The 21,273-nt window shown below is 41.9% G+C and overlaps 1 long non-coding RNA gene across 1 annotated transcript; it reads left to right on the plus strand.

Moving 5' to 3' along the window:
• Positions 1-342: 342 nt before the first annotated feature.
• LOC116043771 lies at positions 343-20,712 on the plus strand. The gene is made up of 3 exons (XR_004103545.1): positions 343-355; positions 12,269-12,279; positions 20,637-20,712. It is a non-coding gene; the product is annotated as an uncharacterized LOC116043771 (long non-coding RNA).
• The last annotated feature ends 561 nt before the right edge of the window (positions 20,713-21,273 follow it).

Raw genomic sequence — 21,273 nt, forward strand, 5'->3', positions numbered from 1 at the left:
CACACACATTTCTCTTTCTGTACTTGTGAGGACCCTCATTTACATAATGCCTAACCCAACCCTTACCCTAATTTATATTCTGATTCTAAAACCTGCAATAGATGATTTATTTGGCCACTTGGGGGCAGCGGAAACATGTTGTGAATAAAACGTTGATATATCATCACCTTTTAACCTCTTTTGCTTATTTAGTAGCTACGGAGCAACATTTGGAATTGTGTATTTGGCCACCTGCTGAATGTAAGTCAAATTTTCACTCTCGTCTTCCTGTTTAGTTCTGTTTTGGTCTCTACCAACTCTTCGGGGAAATATCTGTCTCTTTAGCCGCTAAATGCTCCATTGTGTTCACCAGCTAGTCTCTAACTGTGTCTGTCTGGCATTTGGTGCTGAGCAGGTAGTGCACAGGTTTCTTTTGGGGATTTTGCACTAAAATCAGCTGCCTGCTGTGCCTGCAACTACACTATGAAAGCAGTGAGAGTGAACCAAAATAGTAAAGTATTACATTTGTATGGTTAGATGTTCGTCATTTCAATCGCAACTGCTGCAGCTTCCTCGCGAGCCATTTTCTTTTTGACTGTTATGAGTGCAGCTTTCGGTTACTCAAAGTGCACATCATTTTGCTATACTTCTTGGTGTGAATGCACTTTGCACTTAAAATAGCGTAAATGTAAGTACAGAAGTATGCAAATTGAGACACAGCACTGGCAACACATTCCCAGTACGTCAAAAAGCTACGCTTGGTCAGTTTGTTACTGACGCAAAAAGTCTCCTTTAGCGTCTAGCCCTTTGGCGTCATTTTTAGATGCGCTTGGTCAAGACTCTTGGCGTCACTTTTTGATGCTCTGGGTCGGGACGTACGTTTAACATGTAGCACAAGAACGGGACAGTTAGGTTTAGGTAAAGATCGCCGGTGGGGTTACAAAATGTATGTTTTAGTGACACGCTGGACAAGAACGGGACACAAACCCCAGTCTCCTGACTGAAAGTCCTGGGTTGTTTGACCCATCCACCCCACCAAACAACCTCCTTACGCACATTTTCGGTCTTTCATACTACTTGCTACTGTTGTCGCTCTTAATTCTACGTCATCTTACATCATTTAGCGGTTACGGTTTGTTAATATTTCTAGTTCTTTTCACCATATGCTAATTGATGTTAGCAAACTTGCCAGCTCAGAGAGCCTTTTTCCCTTCTTCAATAAACTCTTTATTCAATAAATGACTTACAATCCAGAGGCCAAATGGCAGAGAGAGTAACCGGCTCAGTACAGAAAAATATGAAGTATTGACTGAGTAGCGCTAGCTATCCCTAACTTGGTAGCGTGTTAGATATTAACTCGCCAGCTACAATAGTTCACCAGTTGCGAGAAGTCACTACTTCCCCAAGCGACTAGAACCGCATATTTTGCAAAGGTGCACAGAATAAATTTGCTGTACCATTAAATGTAGCCTCGCCTGGGTCTTGTTAAACAGACACACACCATCAAGGAAGTGTGGATTTCATCCTAATCTGATACAGATAGAGACAATGATAGATAAAAAGATACCTCTGTCTCTCCACATTGTCTTTCTTATCTCTGTCTTCATCCCCTTCCCAGCCACATTGTCTCCCCTCCTTCTCCCTCTACTCCTCCTCTCAATCTGGCCTCCCCCTCTATTTTTTCCACCTCATTTTTCTCCCCTTCGCTCCATTATTCACTTTTTCTATTCACCCTCATTTATCCTTCTTTCCCCTTTGTCTGCTGCTCTCTCCTTCTGCTCGTTTGAGCCTCCTCTCCTTGAAACTTCCCTTCTGTCCTCTATCTATCTATCTATCTATCTGTCTATCTGTCTGTCTGTCTGTCTATCTATCTATCTATCTATCTATCTATCTATCTATCTATCTATCTATCTATCTATCTATCTATTTATCTATCTGTCTATCTGTCTGTCTGTCTGTCTGGTCTGCAGTCTATTTGGATCGTACACATGCTCCACTGTATTTATTTCAATCGAGCGTCTTATTCCTTGCTCATTCATCCCTGTCCCAGCTGTTTTTATCCGCCAGCGACTGTCGTTAATATGTTTTCCCTCCACATGTGCTGTGGATTATGGAGCCTAATGACAGCGATGATAGCAGGAAGTTGTCTGGCATGAGTGTTCAGTTGGACTATAGCTGTAGTGGATTGGACGAGCCACGTATCACAGACTCCAGGTGAAACACCAAGCCACCAGGAAATTAACTTCAACTCGATCAGCTGACCTCTGACCCGGAGCTGGCGACCAAGTGTGAGGCGTGCGGTTGTGTGTGTACGTGTGATAGTTTCAGTGTGTTAATAAATATGATGTCTTTGGGGGGGGACTGGAGACATAGTTTAAGTGACTGGAGTTAAGAAAAGGGCATCAAATAGGCAGCTTGTCAGTTTTCCTCTAATCCCCATATACTGTATACACACACACACACACACACACACACACACCATCCTTATCCCCGTCCTCCACCCCACCAATAATCACTCACTCGGCCTGGTTCCGATGTATTTCTGATTTTCGGTACATTCTTGGTCTACCCAGCTGTCCCTTTTTGTTTCATGTCACTGCGGCTATGTGATAAAAAGTGTGTGAGTCATGATGATAGTCATCTGTGGAAAAGATCAAGGGGAAAGTGGCTGGATCAGGACCAACAGCTACGACACACCCTGTCCCTTCGGATCAACTTTTAGAGATCGCTAATGGAAAGATGGAGGGAATTACGGCCTTCACTCTTTCACCTACTTGTATCAGTTATTCTCCTCTCCTCTCCTCATATTTCTGCCTTTGATAACTCTTTTCACAACAGTTAGGGTATACACATGTCTTTGCTTGTCCATATGTAATGTTTCTCCGTGTCTCTCACATATGTTTCTCAGTAGAAATGCTTTTTTTGTGAAAGATACTTGCTGTCTAATGACGCCTAGAGCAGAACCACATAAAAACGTGAACACTGTAGCATCTGATATTAATACAAAGTACTCAAGACAGCAGGAACCAACCCTGTGCATTAGCTCTGGATCTGAAGTCAACTTCTTAGGACACGTCACTTTTTCAGAATTACTCACAGCTTTTTAAATTTAGAGTTAGCTGTTAGGTACTGATAGATTGAAGACACTGAGGTCCAACCCTATTTCTAGACAGGAATGTCCATATTGGACCACTCTGTAAAGCCCCAGATTATGTTCAACGTAGAGATCTCCCTTAGAATCGGTATCAGGGCCAATATGGGCGTATTTAAATGGATCGGTATCTTCTGAAATAAAGCCGATCAAAATCGGATCCTTTCTCTGCTGTTTTTTTTCCCATCTCAGCCTGTTAGTGTTGCAGCGTTGCTCTCCTTTATGGCAGCCAGCTCTACAGTACAGCATTCCACTGCATATGCAAGATGCATGAAAATTAGATTGTATCAATGTGAAAAATTATTTGGTCGCACCGGTGATTGAGTCTGTTCTGACAACCCGGCTTGACAAAATACACGGATTCGCTAAGCCGTGATGCTAATTGTTATTAGCAAAGAGTAGTGTACAAAACATTTGCAGCTTCTCCTTTTCAGCCGGTGCTGACTGTCCCTTTTACCGGTTAAAATGTCAAACATCGGTGGCGGTAGATCAAATCAGCTGCCGCTAATTCATGTTAATTACGTGAGTAATTTGATGACAGGCCAAAATGGAACCTGGCTGTTGACTTTGCCGCATGTCAATTTCAAGAGTCACATTCTCCCAGTTAATCTTTCATTCATATATCAACAATTTACGTAATATTTTTGAACCAGGGCCTCCAGTATTTCGATCAAGCAGCGCATAAAAAACGAGTTAGTCTTGATCAATGTACAGTACATTTCCAGGATAATTGCAGAAACGGATGTTACGCCAGATGTCCATGGCCTTCCGCTCTCTCTGTGTGTTGCCGTTGTCTAACTCTGTTCGTTTTGGTAAAGAACAATAAACTTCGAGCTAGCAAGCTACACGCTAAAAATGTCAAGTTTGGAAGAACATTTGAATCATGCAACAAGGCTGGCCTGCTTGGTTCTTTCGGGGATTGATTGTAAAGATTTACAAGGAATGTGTTTATGGCATTTGCTCTCTGGGACGTTTTGGGACCGATTGGTGGGATTGCTGTGGACGAAGTACACACGGTGATACACTGGTAAGAGCAAATGAGGTTTAACCATGTATCCAGCTAATTTAAATAGCTCACGTTACTGTGTTGTGTGAACTGTTAACTTCATTTAATATTGTATGTAATATTGTAATATTGAGCTTAGCGCCGCCCAAGACGATTGTGATTGGTTTAAAGAAATGCAAACAAGAGCGTTTTCTCCCATCCCTGAATGCATGTGTGGAGGAGCCAGACCTATTTCCACGCTGGGGAGATAGGTCTGACAATGCGAGACCATGTCAGATTTAGTCCACTACAGCTGTTATTTCAGTGTGTTAATCAACATGCAAGTAAATAAAAGTATATGATTAGACTAGGGCAGCTCCCTGAAAGTCGAATATTAGGATCATCAGTCAGTGACCACTCGGTCGACTGACATTCTTCAAGTCGAGCAGTGTTTTTTTTTTTTAAATTTATTTAAAACCCTAGATTGGACTCCACTTTCGTTCAAGTCAGACAAGCTACATACCCACCAACCCACACATCTACACCCTTACTATCCGCCTCGCTACATAAAAGAAACACTACTTTCTAATTGGATTTATGGACATGGACAGCGTTTATAACTTTATTTTGGGAAATGCAATTTAGAGAGTATAAATGACAAAGTCTAAGTAGTTATGATTAGTGAGTTGTGAGCAGTGGGAGTACTGTGATCTCAGTATTTCTAAAATCCTGGCTACGGTCCTGTTCTCAGCATAAAAAGATTAATAAACCAGTAAGCCACATACCATTTAAACAACTAAAATTACAGTTGGTATAAGTACAAAATTTAACCCACCAATGACGGTCCAGCAAACAGTTATACTTTGAATAGATTTTCACACGATGGCCTTTGAAAAACACTCACACTGCAATGGTCAAATTAGGACCTTATTATAAACACTCTTGCCCCCTGCCTTTTAAAGGCAAGATATCTGAATCAGTAGAAAACTTCAAACATCTGGAGAATGTGGTTCATAGTTGTCTTTCTTTTTAAACAAATACAGATGAAGAAGAGAGCTGTGCAGCTTTTAATTCAAAAAGAAAAAAAAAGTCATTATTTTAATGTTTTAACTAGTGCTGTCAGTTAAACGCAAACCAATTTTAACGGCGTCAATTTTTTTATCGTGAGATTAACGTTCTTTTTGGCATACACTTGTTTGGGCTTGTGAGCCGGCCAAAGAGTAGTAGGCTAACGTTACGTTTTGAGTGGATGGCGAGCGCGAGACGCCGGAATGGATGCCAATAAGATTCTGAATGGAAAGTTTACTTTTAAAAAGTTGCCAAATGGTTCCGTTGACAAGACCAAAGTGATCTGTGTGTTTTGTCATTGTGAACTGAGCTATCATCGCAGCACGTCCAGTCTGAAATACCACTTGATGACCAAGCACACAGCTGATGCCAATTCTCCGCCCCCTCGTCAAAGCCAGGCGACAAAAGCACAAAGCAAGCCGATCCACTTTTCCATGTTGATAAGAGCATTAAAATGACAAAAAAGAAATCAAGGGACATTTAGAATAGATAAAAATGTGCGATTAATTGCGATTAATTGTGAGTTATCTATGACATTAATGCGATTAATCGCGATTAAATATTTTAATTGTTTGACAGCACTAGTTTTAACCTTTACTGTCTATTGAGAGTTGACCTTTTTGTCTTTTTAAGTTTTAAGTTTTATTGAATCTGCTTTAAAGGTCCAGTGTGTAACGTGTTTAGTTGTTCATTATCAAAATCTGTGTTGCCCGTTCACAAACTTGTCCTTTTCATGATTATTTACCATCACCATCAATTCCAAGTATTCCTTTTGGCTTGAAATTTAGCATTTGCATGAACTGGGGTAGACGCTCCATATTCATGCGCCATCTTGAAATACGTTAGCCGGTAAGGGACATACAGGACATACTGCTCCGCCTTTCACGTTTTCGCTGTCACATGATAAACTCATGGTGCTGCTAACGCTGCTAATGGGTATCGTAGCTTCCCGGCCCCGGCAAGTTTGAAGAAGGAAACATGGAGGACCACACGTATTCAAAATCAAAATTTCAGGAACAGGAGTCTTCTTCGCCCAGAAAAATTAAAAGGATATTGAAAAGAGCAAGAGACCGGCTTTTTGAAGTGTGAAGGCTACCGTAGCTGTAATACGTACTTTGAACTGCGTGGCACGAGAGAGTTGATTGCGATATATGATCTCAACGCTAGACGGGAGAAATTCCTACTCATTGGACCTTTAAAGGATAATTTTGGATATTTTCACCCATGAACATAACATGATCATAACCATTTAAAATTCTAACGCATACTTCACTGTAGAGCTTTACATGGCTCCAAACCTATGACAATTCAGCCTTAAAGCCAGCCCTGCACATGTCTGTCTGTTACACACTCACAGCTGATTGAAGCCTCCAAATTAAAACTCCAAATACACAAACCTACAGTATATTTCACATGCAAATTATCTAGAGTCATTATTTGGGACTGTAATTCCCATGGCGCACCTTTTGGTGCTCACTAGGGCTGTCCTCAATTGAAAGAAATGATTTCCTCGATTAGTTGATTAAATCGACAGATCTGTGAAACTGAGTTTCTCCACGAAGAATCACGCTAGAGCACCGCTTACAATCTTTTGTCTACCAGAGATGTTCTCATACTTTTCTTGGAAATAAGTCATTCAGCATGAACAAAAAAAAGCATAAAAAATAACTAATCGACTTGGAAAAGAAGAAATCTTCGTCAACTAAGACCAAAACAAGCGATCAGTCATCAATCGACTTAGAGCTGGAAGCCCTAGTGCTCCCTAGAGTGCGGATCGGGCCACATTGTTCTGTCCGAGCCTGGCTCGCATCTGACAGAGCAGTAACCGAAACAGACCCGAGCCCGACAGGCATTGAGATATTTATGTCCGAGCCCAACCCGAGCCCGACACACTTAAAATCTCGTTTCTCATGGACCTCAGTGTCTTCAATCTATCAGTACCTAACAGCTAACTCTAAATTTCAAAAGTTGTGAGTAATTCTGAAAAAGTGACGTGTCTTAAGAAGTTGACTTCAGATCCAGAGCTAATGCACAGGGTTGGTTCCTGCTGTCTTGAGTGCTTTGTATTAATATCGTTTTCTCGTAGTGATGACACTGACAATGACTGTTTGTTTGTGTGGAAAAGCCCGCTTTTTTATTAAGCAACTGTAGGAAGGCATTCGGAAATGTCAACAGATGAGCGCATCAGCGCACACGGGGCAACAAGCGCACATTAACACAGGCGGGCACAAGAGGCCCAATCATATCACAAAAACAAAACCTTTGCATCAAGTGAACCAGGCCCATTGGCTACCTACATAAATAAGCTGGTTTAAATTTAAAATGTTCAATGCCTTATTGCGCTGATTTCTAAATATCTGTCCAAACCTGGCCCGGCCCGTCGGGTCCCGTCGGGCTTGTGTCGGGTATCCATCCTCTAGTGCTCACCCATCTAAAGTGAGCTTCTATACTGTACAGAACTCTGTTCTCTCTCTCTGTGCGTGTGTGTTTGTGTGTGTGTGTGTCGATTGGTTGGGGAGAGAGTTTCTTGTGCTTCACTTCCATGTTCAACAGCATGTTTGCGTGTCTCAGCTCAGAGCGTCTCTCAGCCTAATCCGTCCTTATCTCCCAGCGCGACAACACAACAAGAGGATCTTTAAAGAAGACATTTCTCTTTTCCACAGTGCTGAGCTGCTCCACTGATACTGTTTTAGTGCTGACTGCTCGGGCGTATGTGTTTGTGTGTGCCGTGTCTTTTCTCTTCTTAGAGACTCATTTCATTTGAGCACATACACGAGTGCCTTTAATTCTGCGAGAATAAGTGTGTGTGTGTGTGTGTGTGTGTGTGTGTGTGTGTGTGTGTGTGTGTGTGTAAATGTAGGCCCGAGCCTGTGCAATGCCGGTGCGGATGTGAATGCTGTTGTCATTCCAAAGCTCCTCCAACATCAAACTCAGACTAAAGGTTGTCTGCACGTCTTTGACATTAGATAAATGCCTGGTCTGGTTGTACACACAGCTGCACCAATTCTCCGATAGGTCTCTCTCTCTCTCTCTCTCTCTCTCTCTCTCTCTCTCTCTCATTTTCTATCTCTCGCTTCTCTCCATCTCTCGCTCTGTCCAGGCTTGATCTAATGACTCATAGGAATGCATCGAGCCGCTTGTCAGAGATCAATCATCTTCGTCAGGTCGTTCTACCGATTGTTTGAGTAGCGGGCCATTAGAGAGGAGCTGTTTGGAGGTGTTTTGTGAACCTAAGCGGCTCCAAAGGTCAGCTGGAGAGAGAGAGACGGAGGCAAGGAGTGAGAGAAACATACAAAGAAAGTGAGTGTGTGTGTGTGTGTGTGTGCGGCCGCTCCAGACGGTAGGAGAAGGAGAGGCAGCAGACAGGTGGAGGTATGGAGATAGAAAGACAGGGCCTTGTCAGCCGCGTTGCGTGACTCCGCTGCCCTTTGTTAGTATGAATCCTTAAACAGCTCAGCACAAGTACAGAACCTGAGATTAATAATTCCCACGCACCGGGCTGACAACCATCCCTGATCTGAAATATGCATGGTGGAGAAAAGAAGAGAGACAAGGGGATGGGGAGGAGAGGGAGCGGAAGGGGAAAGGGAAGGGGAAGGGGGAGAGAGACCAAAAGGGCCCCGCTCGAGCCTTTTTTGGAGGAGCGATAGATTCTGTTTTATGTGGCCTGTCAATAGCACCTAATGAGGAAACCCACCTGTGATTTGCGTTGCGTGCGACGAGAGAAAGCCCTGGCCGTAAACCGATGACATGAGGCGCCCTCAACTTTTCAAAGGCCCGCCCTCCCGAAACAGCCACATCTTCTCTTTTGAAATGAAGTTGTGAGACGGTGTCATTTAAAGTTGTTCAGTAACCGGATAGAAGATTTTTTTTCCTTGGTTTTGAAAGCGATTCATCGGCGCGTCTGATTGCGTCGGTGTGTGCGCGTTTGTCTCTCTGTGTGTGACACCGTCTTGTCCCTTTGAAAAAAAAAAAAAAACGGACTGGGATTTTCAGCAGAAACAACAATTGATGATTAAAAGGTTTTTTTTTATTGCCAAGCTGTCTGCAGAGTTACAATCATAATGCTGAGGTCATTTGAACAGCCGGAAAAACTTTGCTGCTCATCCGCACGCGGCTTGCAGGAAGCAAAATGCTGTGGCGTCTCATTTGCAAACCGAGGAGGTGAGCGGAGTTGACGCCAGATATGAAAACCTGAATTTCTGTTGAGGTGTGGCTTTTTAAACCTGCTGTTTTTACAGTAATCTGACCGCCGCGGTTGAAGATGTGTTTATAAATGGGAGCTGATTTAAGGCGGTAATTGGCGGTGTGGTGAAGACCTTCCGTTGCACACTCGTCTCCTATCAGAAAACACTTCATAGGAAAAGGCTGAATTAAAAACCGGCTGTTTAGCAGATAACGTAAAGGCAGGTTTTTGTCATGAGGGTTTGAATGTGATCAATAGCTTCAAGTTTGAAATGCAATGGGAGGGTGGGGGGGTGGTGGGGGACAGAGAAAGAAAATGCCAGTGTCTCCTGCTAATAAAAAGTCGTCTGCCACACAAAACTGCATGCTGCAGCTATCAAACTGAGGGCCTGAAAGTCATCATTTCCCTGGAATATGATAAACAAAGGACATGATAAATACACAGCCAGGCAATTATCTTATTTCCTTTGGCTGCTGGTTTATATTCTTAATGCTACTTTAATCTACTTTTTCTGTTTGTTTATTCATTTTCCCCCCCTTGTTTTTCATTTTTTGGTTGTTCCTTCCCAGTTCTCACAAAGGGGGAGAGAAAAAGTAGGGCGCTCACTTTGCAATTACTACTCAACCCCAGACTACTTCTTTATAAGGCACTGAATTATTTTGTTTTAAAAACAAACAAACAAAAAAGCGACTTTCAACCGGGAAAGAATATTTAATTGTTTTTTGATTACTTAGGAATGGGCCATGGGAATAGGCCTTTGTAAATATTTAAACAGATTCAGCATGATGCCATATTTCCATTCTGCCATTTATGTTTTTAAATGATTGTTATTGTCATCCGGGTTTGACATTCGCAGTGAAAATGATTAACTAAAAATAGGGGAAACCAAACCAAAAAAAGTAGACGTTGTCTTTTTTTGAGTGTGTTCAGGCGAGGGCAGTGCAATGAGATGGAGAAGTGAAGCCGCAGAACACGAGTTCCCAGCAGCTCCACACAGCTGCACTTCCTCTGCTGACCAATGGGTGGCGGCAGTGAGCAGTGAGCAGTGAGCAGGCAGCCGCAACACAACAGACGGCTGCCACTCAGTGATTATAATTTATGATCCATTTCTATTAAAGGTGAGGTGTACAGAGACAGTTACAGTAATAATTATCTGGACTGAAGTGTTTCCAAGGCAACCAACATACCCCTGCCACCCTTCTTACACTGAGAGAGGGAATGTGTGTGTGTGTGTGTGTGTGTGTGTGTGTGTGTGTGTGTGTGTGTGTGTGTATTGCTTGACATGGTGAAATGAGGGAGGCATGGGGCCTTGCTACCGAGCTTAGCTTCGCTCTTAGCCACGCACGCACGCACGCACACACGCAGTGACTCTCATGATTGACTTTTAGTTTTGAGAGGGCTTTTTGTTAAACACCTGCTTGTTTAAGATCACAGAGAGTAGTTTGTATTCTGCTTTGATTTGTCACTAAATGAATTATGCCATCAGGAACAAAGACATGAAAAGACAAGTCAACAACATATGAATTCTTATCTTATAGATTTAAAGTACGATTTAAACACAGCTACATCTCAAGATATTCAATGTCACCTTTTTAATTTCAATATTTTGCTGTCATTAAATCCCCGAAGGATAAATCCTAGTGTGTGTAGTGTTTTTGTGCAAAGGTCTATGCCTGATTAAATAAAGGATTATGTTATTTCCTTAACAGTGCCTGAGGAACTTCCATGCGACTCTCCATCTCTCTTAAATATATACTTTGATTCCCTTGAAAGTGTCACGCACAATTACTAATTACAATACTACTGCTTAACGCAGGGAAGTAAGTAGAGGACACAATGATTATGTGTTATAATTCTGGTTCTATGAACACAGATGGAGCCCTGTAACAGGGATCCATGGGTTTAACCTTCATCCTTGTGCATACCATGCACGGAACATTTGCATAATGTACGCTCAGCCAGCCAACGCGGATAAACCTGTTAATATGAGTCTTGTAAAAAGGGCCGTTTACCAACCACTGCATCCACTGAAGTTCAGCCTGGAGTAACAGGCCGGTGTAAAGTTAGAGGGCTCCGTCTGTGGTCATACAACTGCGGTTATGAAGATTTTCAGACATGAAATATGCAATATTTCTGGCTTCATCTATGTGTTAAAGTGATGGCTTTATGTCATTCAGACACAGGTGGTTTCCCTTATTGTTCCTTATGATCAGATCCTTTTTCTTAAGTGAAAGTACTATTACCACACTGTAAAAAAATACTCTGTTACAAGTTAAAGTCCTGAATTGAAAATGTTACTTAAGTAAAAGTATGTAAGTATCATCACGAAAATGTACTTCAAGTATTAAAAGTAAAAGTACTCAATGCAGAAAAATCCCCACATTTTAGAAACTGTAAAGGATCCAAACAGTTGTGAGTTTAATGGTCTAATCATCTCAGCTGGACTTGTAGGCCGTTATATTGTCGGGTAGTTAAATCCATAATAAAACATCAGATTTGTGTTTTAAGTGTTTTTAAGGGAAAAAATCTTAATTTGTAAAGTAACTAAAGCTATCAGATGAATGTAGGGGAGTAAAAAGTACAATATTTCTCTCTGAAATGTAGCAGAGTAGAAATAGAAAGTGGCATGAAAAGAAAAGACTCAAACTTGTCCTTAAGGACAGTACCTTAGTAAATGTACTTAAATCAACCACTGCTAGATTTCTGTGAAGATTTAGTTTGTAGATACCTTATTTTGTAGCTATCCTGTGCTGGAATGGCGCCTTCTCTCCTCACCCTGGCCTGCTCCTGCTACAAGCTAATGCTAAACTAGGTGTACTGGTGGACTACAAACGGGCTCTGTTGGACATTTTGTCACCATAGCGGCATCAAAGGACAACATACAGTATGTGAGTAACAGAGACTGGCAAAGTGGACATCACTTTTTCTTTCTGCTCCCATTTTCTTGCTTCCTGTTTGGAGTGCTGCTTGTGAACTTGTCTGCATAAGGACGATCGCATGGTAAAGTTCTTCTGGATACTAGGACCTCAAAGCGGGCCTAGCTTACCAAAGCAAAGACTGTCAAAGGACAAATCCGGTGCAAAATGAACCTAGGGGTTAATAACACATGATTACCGAGTCGACCGTTCTCTGGGATTTGTTTTCATGCTAATCAAATGTGACCACATTGACTGATGCTGTATCAGAACGCGAAGATCCACGTAGGGAGGAGGCCAGGTTGGATGGGTCCTAAAACATAGGGCTTTCAAGCTGAGGAGAGGAGTTTGTGTCTTGGAAGAAGTAATGGGGAAACCACAAGACTTTCATACAGGAAACGGGTGTTCGTGTCCCCGGGAGTACTCCTTAAGGGGGCCGGTGTTTTAACCCCAACCACGATCTTTTTTTCTAATCTTAACTAGTCGTTTTGGTGCCTAAACTGTCATTGCCGCATGACAGTCACCTTTGGTCGGCTAAACTCAACTGCAACGGCCGCTAAAACGATCCTAACCTCATAATGCTCTGCACCCGGCTCACAGTACCTTTTTGTCAGCTAAATATTACTGTAAAGATAAACTTAACTGTCATGTGACCGGTCGGCGGTGGCAGTAATTTCGTAAGTTATCGCACGAACCCTTTCATGAGAACGCGTTGAAATGGTGCAGACGCTTTGAGGGGGTACTACAAGTACTAATTATAATGGGGACATCTGCTGCCTACATGCCTGGGTGGTTCTGCTAGTCACCGGGATAGCCTGATACCTGATATAACATCTGACTAAACAGCAGTGAAAGAAAAACTTAAAGCTGTTTTTGAACAGACTGCTTATCATTACAAGGTTATGTCAATGCACGCAACTCCCAGTGTTTGCTGCTGAAATAGCCGACTCGTGGAGAAGGCTTTTCCCACATATGGACAAAATACTAAAGATGTAGAAAAATATAGCACTCTCTTGCTGGAATCAAGCCATGTGTTCAGCTGCGCTGTCATGAACAAGTTGTAAAAAACACTGGATTCCTCGCTTCAGTTTGCACTACAGATTGAGACCATCATACTACCGTAGCAGGGTGTCCAAACACTGCAGTGTTTTTCTCAGGCACCTCTCACCTGCTGTCTCTCCCTTGACACCCACTTACTTTCCTGTATAGATCATCTCCGGAAAATGCAGAGAGCACTAGAGACAGTTACAGGAAGGGTTGAGCCATTACAGTTAGAGGTGCAATGCCAGCGACAAGACACACAGACTATAGATCTCATCAGCGGAGTCTCACTCCTGACAGTGGGTTGAGGCCTCGGACTTTAATATTCCTCAGACAGAAACAACTATAGACTACTCAGCTTGTAGTCTTGCATCTTCACAGCGCTGTGGAGTAAGGTCTGGCTCCTCCACAAATACATTATTAGATCGGAGAAAGAAAAAAACCCGCTCTGGGTTGTTTGCACCAATCCCAATCATCTGGACGGTGGCTCTGCAAAATAGTCTCAGGAAGGAACTTATTTTGGTGGAACATTTGCACCCCGCAAAAGAAAACGCAACATGAAGTTAACTACAATACAGTACAGTAATACAATACAGTAACGTGAGCTATTTAAATTAGCTGGATGCATGGTTAAACCTCATTTGCTCTTACCAGTGTATCTCCGTGTGTACTTCGTCCACAGCAATCCCACCAATCAGTCCCAAAACTGTAAATATATTGCTTTTAAATCTTTAAAAAAGAACCAAGCAGGCCTGCCTTGTTGCACAATCATATTTTTTTTTCATTTTCAGCATTTGGCTTTCTAGCTCCGAAGGTTCTGGTTGTTGTTTCCCGAAGCAGAACAGAATTTGAAAACGGCAACACACAGAGAGCAGAAGGTGATGGACATTTAACTGGGGAGCGTGCCTATGTTCCCACAGCATTATGTTCCCACATTTCTAAGAATGTTTTTATCACTGAAAATTAGGCCCTATGTTCCCACAGCCCTATGTTCCCACATTTCAAAGTTGTTTTTTTTTAAATTAGGCCCTATGTTCCCACAGTTCCCACATTTCTAAGATTTTTTTTCCAAAATTAGGCCCTATGTTCCCACATTTCCTTTTTCATAAATTTGTATCAGATTTTATCCCCCTAACCCTAACCCTAAAAAATGTTGTGGGAGGATAGGGCTTAAATTGGGAAGGGAAATGTAGGAACACAAGACCTAATTTTGAAAATGTCCTAGAAATGTGGGAACATAGGGCCTATTTTCAGTGAAAAAAAAATTCTTAGAAATGTGGGAACATAAGGCTCTGGGACCATTGGGCTGACCCCTTTAACTGTGTGCAATTGGCCAAGAATGAGGTCTGTTACTGGAGTCATACATGTGAAGCTTAGAGAAAATCCGTACAAGATAATTTTACAAAGTATATCAAGGCTTATCCTATGTCAGATCAGGAAGCAACTGCAGTAGCACGACTTCTTTGTGAGAGAGTAACTCTCCTGGTTAAGAGTTAAGAGTAACCAGCGTTACAAATATAACAGCAAGTAAGGAGAGTGCTTTCTGTTCTCTCTCAGGCTGCATCACTGATGGATTTTAACACTTATTTTGCCGTTGAAGCTTTAATGACCGCCATGAGCGCGAGGGACTCTCGCTCCCTCTTCTATTAGTGAATGCAATAATACATTTTTACATCAATTTCATCATTTAATGTTATTAGATGACAAATTCTGCTGCCTGCTTTATAATATCCGACAACAGGGACGTGCACAGTCATTTGGAGCAGCAGTGGCTTTGATTTAAAAAAGGCACCCCAAAGCCCACTGCATTGTCATACCTTATTGTGATGTTGGCACACTATATACAATACATATGCCCAAACAAACAAATACACACGCATACACATGCTTGTGTGGGCGAGGATGAAACACAGATTTGATGATTAGATGTTTGTTCGAAAAAGAAAATGGAATAAACTTTTCATTTATACAGTTCTTATTTTGCAGATGATTTCTATTATGTATCATTACTTGGTCATCTGTTTTTGTCTGCATGTGGCTCTTTAAAGCTAAATCTTTCTGTCTTGATGACCTCCTCCGGCACCACCGGATGTTCCGGTGATGTGTGTTGCCGTTGTCTAAATCCGTTGTCATTGGGAAACAACAACAAACTTCGAGTTAGCAAGCTACATGCTGCTCGATGACGTTCTAAGCCCCCAACGTCTCCTTCCAGGCAGCGTTGCGACCGTTGACTTCAAGGCACCTAACCCTAACCTTAACCCTAACCCTAACCCTAACCATAACCATTGCCTAATCCTAGGAAGGAGACGCTGAGGGCTTAAAACACCGATAAACACACTGAAAATGGCAAGTTTTTTGTACATTTGGATGGTGCAACAGGGCAGGCCTGCTTGGTTCTGATTGTAGAGATTTACAACGAATATGTTTACTGCATTTACTTTCTAACTGGGACGTTTTGGGACTGATTGGTGGGATTGGTGTGGACGAAGTACACATGGAGATACACTGGTAAGAGCAAATTAGGTTTAACCATGTATCCAGCTCATTGAAATAGCTCACGTTACTGTGTTGTGTAAACTTCATTTAATATTGTTATGATGTTTTCTTTTGCGGGGTGCAAATGTTTCTTCCAGAGACGTATTTGCAGAGGCACTGTTAGCCCCGCCCAAGATGATTGTGATTGGTTTAAAGAAATAAAAACCCAGAGCATTTTTTTTTTCTCCTATCCCAGAATGTATGCGTGGTGTAGCCAGACCTTACTCCACAGCGCTGTGGACATAGGCCTGGCAATGAGATACTAGGTTTTCACCAACTTTAGTTGAACGCTCAACAGAGCCTGTGAACACAGGTAATGTGGCATAGATTTCCAGGAGCTTAAAGGAGAAATCCGGTGCAAAATGAACCTAGGGGTTAATAACACATGGGTACCGAGTCGACCGTTCTCTGGGATATTGGTATATTGGTACTGGGATACATGCTAATCGAATGTGACCAGTTTAAGCGCAAAGAAATCGCTATTTCTATACCACTAACAAGGCTCAAAATAGCACCATTTCCACGGTAGCATAATGAGGGTCCCTACATGTAAACCGAAGCATTGAGAACTTTGTAAGTGTACAGTTGATTAAAAAGATACTTTAATCTAAATTATTAATACATCTTTTTAATAAACTGTCTATTTTGAGCCTTGTTAGTGGTATAGAAATAGCGATTTCATTTTACTTTACCCGTGCACCGACGACTAGCATTATAAGCTAATTAGCGGTTTGCGCTAAAACTGGACACATTCGATGAATATGGAGGAAATATTTATTCATAATTCAAATTGAAAGTCCAAAGAGAAAACAAAGCAAGATCAAATTAAAAATATTATTTTATTAAATTTTCCATTGATCAAATTAAAAATATTATTATTTTTTTTTAAATTTTCCATTTGGCTTTTCCATTTTGATTTAATATTTGGCTTTTGAATTTAAATTTAACATTGGCTTTTCCATTTGGATTTAATATTTGGCTTTTGAATTTACATTTGACATTGGCTTTTAATTTGGATTTAATATTTGGCTTTTGAATTTCAATTTAACATTGGCTTTTAATTTGGATTTAATATTTGGCTTTTCGATTTCAATTTAACATTGGATTTTCATTTGGATTTAATATTTGGCTTTTGAATTTACATTTAACATTGGCTTTTCATTTGGACTTGACACATGTCAATGTAAATGAGGGGGCGTGGCCCAAAGGCTGGTGGGAGGGTCTGAAACGAAAGGGGTGCAGAGGCACCTTATGAACAGCAGGGGGAGCTGACTGCTGGGGAGCTCACTGTTGAGCATCTGTCTGCAGCTTGGCCACAAGGCTGGCTTATCCTCTTATTTCACATGATAGAAACTGATGATGTAGGCTAAACACAAACCACATTTCATGCAACAACAGTGAAGTTTTCATGTAGATACTATAATTGGGCCTGTGTTAGTGAGGACTAGATTAGGACTGTATTTAAAGCTGATTCTGGTTTCCAACTTCGCCCCAGGTGTGTCTGTTTAAAACACGGACGGAGACAACTTCTCTCTTCTGATGTTTTATTTAATTAAGCAACAGTACAAACATGGGTGTGGGTAGCTCTGCTACGTGTGTTTGTGTGTTGTCAGATCTCGAGGACACACACACACACACACACACACACACACACACACACACACACACACACAATCTCAACCGGGTCATCGTCCGAACTGCGACCTCTCCTTTTTCTTCCTCTCGCTTTTTTCTCCGGGTGGTGCATGCAGTGTGAGGTGCGTGTCCGCGCTATTCTCCGACATGTACTCACAACAATCACTCCTGATTGACGGCCTTTTGTACAGCCTGTGTACTTTTTTGTTCATTTGATTTCCGATTTTGAAACGATATCCAAATTTGAAAAATGGGTCATTTTAAACTTAAACATTTGAATTCCTCTTCAGTCCTTAGTTGCAATTGCTGTTTCAATGAATACAGGTGATGTCATTTCAAAGTTAAGAAACTGTTGTAGCATCTTTGCTTCACCTGCGGCCTGATCAGGTGGCTCACCCTTTGTCAGATCATCCAGAAAATGGACAATAGCAGGAAACTTTCAGCTTTTAGGGCCCTTTATCTTCAGCTCCATTTGGGTGTCTGAGAGTTTCTGTAGCTCAAGGATGCATTGACCTGGATTCATGGCTTGCTGTGTTTTCACAAATACTGCGTGGTGATTTGGAGAGTTGGCGGTGATGGTGTAGTTTTTCAACTAAAGTAAAAAAAAGTGCATGCTTCACTTTGCATTTTCCACTAAAAAAAGATCCCAGCAATGTGCCCAGCAAAGGACGTTTAGGGCTTTCATTTTGCCTTTGGATTCTGGACTGGACTGGATGGTGTCCCATCATAACCCTGGCCATGAATGTCTTCTACTTTCAGATGGTTTTCCTTCAGTACATTCATCACTAACTTTTCAATCTCCTCCCCTGTTGTTCTTGTTAAGCTGAATGAAGCTCTCCTTTTTGGCCAAGCACATTTCTTTCTGTATGACCCGTTTTACATAAGTAGCCAAAGCTTTTATCAAGTCATTTTGAGATCTGTTGGAAAAGAAAGACCTGTTTTTTTGAAAGAGGTTAGCTTTTCCTTGACTGAGGACACTGTCATATTGGCTAAGTAATTCCACCAGCTCTAGGAAGTTTCCTCTGTTTGAACTTGAGAGGCTTTCATCCCTTGTTTTTCTAAGTACAATATAATGCCAATTAAAAGAGAAATAATCTTTTTCTTTTCTCCGTCTTTGGCAGTTTGCATGTCACGGTCAGCCTTTTGAAAGGCAGTTTCTATTGCCTTTCTCTCATAGGCATTCCACCTGATCATGCTAAACACACATGCTGCCACATGCTAAATGTGGGACTCACTATTGCATACAGTAGGTCCTTGCTTTTGGCCCATTTCCACAGATTTCCACCCAGTCCTCCTCCTTATACTTTCCATCATTCAGAAACAGTTAGCAGCTGAAGCATCATTCTCAAGAGTGGTGTTCATACCAGTGCACTTAAAAAAACAGCCCCCTTGTGGGTTTTGGGGCAATTGCATGATGGGTCGACAAAGTCCAGTTGAATTAAAAAGTCAAGACTTTATGTGTTTTATGCAGACTGATCTCATGAAGTGGCATATGTAAGACACACCAATTTGTATGCCATTATTGGTGTGTTATCAAGACGCATACTTGCTTTTCAGCGTGTTTATCAATGCCGTTTGGCCTCCATTGACTTACATTACCTTGCGATTGCGTGTGAATTCACGCCGTAGCGAGTAGTATGAAAGGGCGAAAATCTGCGTAGGGAAGTTGGTTGGGGTGGCGGATGGGTAAAACACAGGACTTTCACCCAGGAGACCGGGGATCGTGTACCGTGTCACGTTTCCATCGTGTCCCGCGTGTCACGTTTCCTAAACTCAACCGTCGCTTTCTTCTTTTACTAAACCCAACCCCGTTCTTCTTTTCCTAAACCCAACCGGTTCTTCTTTTCCTTAACCCAGCCCGCGTGTCATGTCTCCTAAACCCAACCGTAGCTTTCTTCTTTTCCTAAACCCAACCCGTTCGCTGTATACGGCGCTCAAAATGCGTACAGATAACACGCCACTTGGCTTTAGAAAGTGGCACGTATGTTTACGCGATAACACGCCAAGTGGAGTGTATGTTTACGTCCGCTGTATACAGCGTAGACATACACGTGGATAGCTCAAAATACGTACAGATAACACGCCACTTGGCTTAAGAAAGTGGGCGTGTATGTTCACACGAAGTCATGATATCACGTTGGTTTTATGTTATGATTTTGGACACTGGACGCAAACTGAAGAATCTTCTATGGCCTCTTCCACCATTTCTATCTCCAAATCTTCACTTTCTCTCTGAATGTTCCCTTCCTGTCTTGATATTCACCCTTTTGTATGGCTGTATAGAACCTTTTTGTCTCATTCCTTTTCATCTCCATTATCTTCTTTTTCTTTTGAAGCGCCGACTTGGGCATCTTGTGGGTTTGGCTTGTCATCTTTAACACAAAATGAAATTGTAACATATCCCATACATGTTCCCCGGACATGAATCAATCACTGTCACACTTGAAATAAATTAAGATTTCACTCATCAGCACAAAGAGTGTTTCTAATAATGTCCAATTTAATTGTGATGTTAACAGTGCACCTTTTGTCAATAACTTTATAACTACTTCCAACTTTCGCAAAAGATATGGAGACAAACCTACTTCTATTTATTACTGTACATACACACTGCCGCCGACTTGAGCTGCAAAAGAAGCTCTGGCTGCTCTGTCGAGGACTCTTTTCAATAAGTACGGGGAAGCTTTTGATGCTTTGGCCGCTCTGACGTGGCAGGACATTCACATCAAGCAAGGAAGACTAGCATATGTACTTAAATAATAAAAACATCACGCACTTCACCAACTCACCGGAGACACCAACTCTCCCAGCTATTTTATCCCATGCCTCGTTTTTTTTTTTAACTGGTCCCCATAAGCAAACAAAGTCATACCATAAATGATAGGGAACCCAGCGACAGCGATGATGAGCTTTTCCTCCATTGTCTTGGAACTAATGTTTTGGTAGGAACGAAAGTTTACATTCTCTGTTCTCTGGAATCAGCCAGCGCGAAGGACGTCTATATTCCGATTGGTTGCTGGTCGTTTGCCGCTGAACCGCGTCATAGCTCATTACCATAAAGTTGACCAAACTTCAACTTTCTGCTTGACACGCCCAAAATGCGACGCCGACGGATTTGCCGCTTCTTGCAGCTGAGTGAAGCCAGCTTCCATTGAAGATAAATGACTTCCTGTAACTTTGAAGCTCAAGTCAGCGGCGGTGTGTATGTACAGTTAGCCTACATCTAAAGCTAGCACTAGCAAGGATTTGATGAATTAAATATAATTGTTGTATAAGGCAATAATCCAGATGTTCTCATGAACAATTTGTACATAAAGCACTGCAATTTGTATGTATTCCATATATTTATTGCTGTATGCACCACATTGACTGCTGCTATATAGGGCCGCGAAGATCCCTGTAGGCAGGAGGTCGGGGAGGATGGGTGGTTCCTAAAGCACTTAAAATTAGGGCTGTCAATCGATGAGCTGCTTTGTAATGATTTAGTTCAAAATGTACGTAATAAATCCTGTTTCTCAGAATGGGACGTCTCTCATCAGATCAAGTGTGTGGCTCTTAAAAGAGCCTTTTATTTGTGATTCAGGAACAGGTTTAACCTCTGAAGCCATACAGGATACGGCGTTACACCATTTCCAACGCGGTCATTGTCTTCCTCTTTTTGGCGTGTTCGGTGTTAGTTGACGGCATCACGGATCACTTTCTCCCTTCATCACACTGTGGTTCTCTTCGTAGATCAGACCAGAGATACGCTTCACTCCGCCGCAGTGACCCAGAGGGT

The sequence above is a fragment of the Sander lucioperca genome, chromosome 3 (genome assembly GCF_008315115.2).
Source record: "Sander lucioperca isolate FBNREF2018 chromosome 3, SLUC_FBN_1.2, whole genome shotgun sequence".
NCBI classification, from domain to species: domain Eukaryota; kingdom Metazoa; phylum Chordata; class Actinopteri; order Perciformes; family Percidae; genus Sander; species Sander lucioperca.